This window comes from Amblyomma maculatum, chromosome 1, assembly GCF_055883805.1.
Source record: "Amblyomma maculatum isolate TAMU_Amacu chromosome 1, ASM5588380v1, whole genome shotgun sequence".
In the NCBI taxonomy this organism is placed as follows: Eukaryota; Metazoa; Arthropoda; class Arachnida; order Ixodida; family Ixodidae; genus Amblyomma; species Amblyomma maculatum.
Window position 1 is genome coordinate 96,681,312 of NC_139344.1, and position 5,118 is coordinate 96,686,429.

Here is a 5,118-nt window from a genome sequence, read left to right on the forward strand (position 1 = left end):
CGAAGTTGAATCCGCGACCCAAGATCCCTCAAGCCGCAGACGACGCAAGTTCATTGATGTTGTACACGTCGTCCGGATGAAACCCTACCACGATCGCCCAGCTGACTATTCTTGAGACTGATGGTGCCCCGTTTTGTGTTGTGGTATCCCATACCAACCTAGCATACTATCTGTGAGCTCCTCGCATCAAGCAGCATTTGCAGCATCGAGGCGATGCTGCCAAGTAGGGGGGCAGTGACACATGCCATTCATAGAAGACGAAGATTTGAACGGGCGATTCGGAGAAGACGACGAAGCGAAACGGTGCTCCGCTTTCGTGCTGACCTGACTGGTTGTTGCTGTTCTTCGGTGCCAGAGCGCCTTCTGTGTAACGTTACCTTACAATATAAAAATAAACAACCTAAAAAAGAAAGCTGCCCAAGCACTTAATTAAAAATTCTCTAAAAAGAAAACGCTGGGGTTCTGACCGAGAATGCCTTCTGCAGATTTATCGCTCCCTAGCGTGCTTTAAATTAGACTATGGGTGCATAGTGTATGGCTCAGCAAAGTCATCATACTTAAAACGACTCGATCCTGTTCAAAACCTTGGTCTGCGATTATCCTCTGGAGCGTACAGAACATCCCCTGTACCCAGTCTCTATGTAGAATCAAATGAAACGTCTCTAAAGGATCGCAGAACTGCACTGATGAGCACATATGTCTTAAAAATCCATTCCCTTCCGAAACATCTCTGCTACTCCATTGTCACTAAATGCCCATCTAACACTTTATTCTACAATAAACCACACTTTATCGGGCCCTTGATATTAAGTTTCGAAGATAAATGTAAAGAGTTAGCAGTAATGGACTCTCTTCCTAATCTTGCATCCAGAAATGACCCCCTGCCGCCATGGCACAACCTACCTCTTGTATGCGATTTCTCACTAACACACTTGCGCAAAAAACAAACACCACATGAGCACATACTGCAAGAATTTTTAAATACGATGCCTACAGAGAATTTTATACAGATGACTACAAAACAGAAGCACAGGCAGGAATCGCAGTAGTTCAGGACAAAAATTAAAAAATGGTGTCTGCCACAGTGCGCCTCAATTTTCACGCCAGAGTGTTACGCTGTATCGGTTGCTGTAGAACCAATAATCAAAGAGAAAATCAAAAACAGCGTCATCTACACTGGCTCTTTGAGCCTCCTCACAGCCATAAAAGCCAAAAATGCCCAAGAACCCTTATTAGGAAACATCATTCATAACATAGTTAAAATAACATCTCAGAAACATAACATTCTGTTCTGCTGGATCCCAAGCCATGTTAGGATTGATGGCAAGGGCTGATACATGCGCTGCGGAAGCCCGATGTGGTGAAACAAAACAAGTAAGCTTGCCGCACAAGGATAGTTTGAAGTTAGCGCATAAAAAATTGAGACATAGTTGGCAGGCTGCATGGAAAGAACAGGTAAACAATAAATTACATTCCGTAAAGCCCTTTTTAGCAGAATGGAAGTCCAGTAGCCATCAAGAACGTTTTAAGGAAGTAATTTTATATCGCTTACGCATCGGACACACTCATCTGACTCACAAACCGCTCTGCGAAAGGTGTGATGGTGAACTCACAGTTAACCACATATTAATTAATTGCCTGCTGAGAACAAGGAAATCTAAGAAAAAATATTTTACAGTATTTTACAAAGGACATATCCCATTGCACACCATGCTTTTTATAGGTGAACAAGCACTTATTGATTTTGCCCATATTTTTAACTTCCTTAAAGACGGAAACATTTTAAACTAACTATAGCAATCGCTATACCATTATCACTATCAGTTTTTACCTCGTGTTTGGCGCAGCATAGTCTTGGTCGCTTTTGCACCATAAAACCCAACATAATTAACCACGCTCAGAGCAACATAACCGAGAGGGTGAATCGGAATGTTAAGAGTATGCTGGTCGCGACGACCGAACAGCACAGAGATTGGGACGCACGGCTGTCCGAACTGGCGTGAACAGGTCGGTGAATATGACACCCGCTTACTTGAATTTTTGAAAAGAGATCGCTTTTCCGCTAGAGAATGCCTTACTTGACGCGGCGGATCCCGCGCTCCCTCCGCTTACGCAGTACGCAGCAAAGCTCCGCGAGCGCCTTTGAGGCAGCCCAGCGCATCGTTTATAGATCCTTCCCAGCGTGCGGCTCGTGAAAACCTCGATGTCGCGCACATGGAGAAGGCGGATCAGTAAAACAAAGATCGTCGTCACGTCGTTTTCAACACGGGCGACTTGGTACTAAAAAGAACGCATCCGCTTAGTAACGCAGCGCGTGGTTTCGCCGCGTCGCTAGCGCACAAGTGGGTTGAACCGTTCGACGTTACGGCACGGACTATGACGCTCACCTACCAGCTGCGGTTGTTGACGAGCGGTGAAACCGCCAGTCCGGTGCACGTCGCAGACTTGAAGGCTTATCATCTTCGCAAGGACGATGACTGCGAAGCGGTGGAAGCTCAAGGCGATGCAGCGATCTCCTCGAAAGTAAGGCGTAAAGGTAGCACTCGGTTCTCAACCGACGCTATAACCTAAGACCAAGGTAGTGCACTACTTCGTCTAACATCTTTGCTTCTTTCAGAATGCATTCTGATAAGAATTTGCAGCAGCCAGAAGAACACCGTCGCAAGGGCGGGAAACCGCACCCGGCGCACGGTTCAAGGAGGGGCCACTCAAACGGCCCCGCGGTGGTAGTGGTTTGCGGTCCATCTCCATGGCCAGCGCGGCCATGCTGGCAGTTTTCAAAGAGGCTGGCTTCGGAGCCCGCTGCCCAGGCCTGGAGTACGGGTCTCAGGGAGCCAGGTGTGCCTGGGGCGGAGACGCCTGCAGAAAAAGGGTTCCGGAGAACCCGGCACGGCGCCTCGTGGAAAGGGATCGACATCGATGTGGAGGATCTTGAGGATAACAGCGCGGGACACAGGACGGGAGCACAAGATTAGAGGACGACACAACGAGCGCTGTTGTGTCGTCCTCTAATCTTGTGCTCCCGTCCTGTGTCCCGCGCTGTTATCCTCAAGATGCATAACCAACATGCCCAAGCTACTATTCTAGATGTGGAGGAGCAGCTCCGGGCCGTTCTCGGGCCTATCCACGGCCGATCCCAGCTGCGCTGTGACCCCGAGGAAGGGGCCGCTGCTGGAGAGGGATCAGCCGGAACAGTCTTGCCACGCCTGCTGCTTCTCTGTCGCCTGACGGACCAGTTGAGCGGACATCCCGCCAGAGATAGGCGACAAGCCTGCTTATTGAATGCAGACCCGGGTCGGACATGCCCCGGCTGTTGCCGGACCCCGGGTTGAACGTTGAGGGGGGATGTGGGGCCCTGCACTACGCACGAGGCAGCGCAGCGCGCCAGCCACATTTGAAGGGCGTGCCGCTTCCCGGCACTCCCTGTGCACTGCCCCACTGCCCCTTTTCCTCTCCCAACGACGGGGAAAACGGTCACTGCCCCGCCGGGGTGGTGCAGTGGTAAGACGCCCGACTACTGTGCCGAAGTACCCGGCTTAGAATCCAACCTCGGCGGCTGCGTTTCGATGGAGGCGAAACGAAGAGGCGTCCGTGTGCTGTGCGATGTCAGCGAACGTTAAAGATCCCCAGGTGGTCGAAATTGCTCCGTAGTCCTCCACTACGGCTCCTCTTTCTCTCTTTCCACTTTCACTCCCACCTTCCTCTCTTTCCTTCCGGCATGGTTGAGGTGTCCACAGAAAGCAAGTGAGACAGTTACCGCGCCTTTCCCTTCCTATAAACCATTCCCGCTCGGACCCCATAAAACGAGGCGCGCCCGCGCCTCGCGCCCTCTTCTGGTTTCTGCTGTCCGCTCCCTGGCTGCTCTCTAGGGATGGGTCGCTCCGGAGTGAGCCGGATCTTCGGAGCCGCTCCTTTCAAAGAGCGGGAGGCCATTTGGCTCCTCAAAGTTGGAGCCGGATCAGCCGGAGCCATCGGAGCAGTTGGAGCCAACGGATCTTTCGGAGAGCTGGTTGCTGGTTCTCTCGTTCAGTTAGTTCAGTGAACCTTTCCGTCACAGGCGGGTGCGACTTCCGCGCCATTTATTAGCGATGCGACAGAGCAACCTCCTGCCCTTTCTCGCAAGATTCGCAATAATGCCCTCGCCCTCGGCTGTCCTTTGAGCGGAGTGCACCGTTCTTTTGGAGAGCGAGTGAGGTGGTTTTTTTGCTTTTGTTCTTGGATGGAGATCTGCTAGATGGCTGGTAGGGCGGTTCTTTTGAAAAGCCGGTCTCTCTCGTTCAGTGAGCCTTAATTGTCTGTCGGAGCCGGGTGAGACCTTTAAAAAAGCAAAGCGAAAAAGCAACTGTATTGCCCTCCCTTGTCAGTGTCACAACCAACTCATTACCTTCTGATCTTCCCGCGGGTACCGCGGGCACACTGCGCTGGTGCCCGCACGTTATTTTTGTCTTGTAGTTTTGTCGTTTCGTTCCATGCCAACGAGTGGGGACCGGTACTCATACTCGTTCCACTGTGTAAAATGGTCTGCAGCAATTCCTTTGGCTCTGTATGCGTTTTATAGTGTGACACCCTATGCCAATGAAGGGGGGAGTAAAGCCTTAATTGGCAAAGAATGGCGCCGTTCATTGTCATGCTGCTGTTCGAACGATGTCTCACGACACTCATCGGTCGTGTCGTGCATTGTTCACTGGTGCAATAACACCATTTGAAGACGAAGTCTTTCGTGTCTCAAAGGAGAATCGAACGTGCAGTTTACTCTTTCGATGAAATAGCGCGTAGGACGAGGACGAAGATAGAAGGGGACACAGAGAGCACTGACTACAACTATTATACATCTGGTCGAAAGAGAAGGAAAAGACGTCAGTGGGAGGTAAGAAGAGGGAAATAATGACCATATGCCCGTCGCGCTCGTCGCACAGCCGTTCGCACCAAACACAAAGGAGCATCGCACCGGCATAAACACGACAGTTGCCTTTCTTCCATCCAATGCCTCCTTACTGTCGGCACGCGAACAAGGCGAGGCTCCGCGAAGCCAGCGTGCCGAAGCACAGTGAGAAGAGAGAGAGAGAGAAAATGCGAGCCAGCGTTAAAATGCTAAATGCCACCGCTTGCTGTGTCACG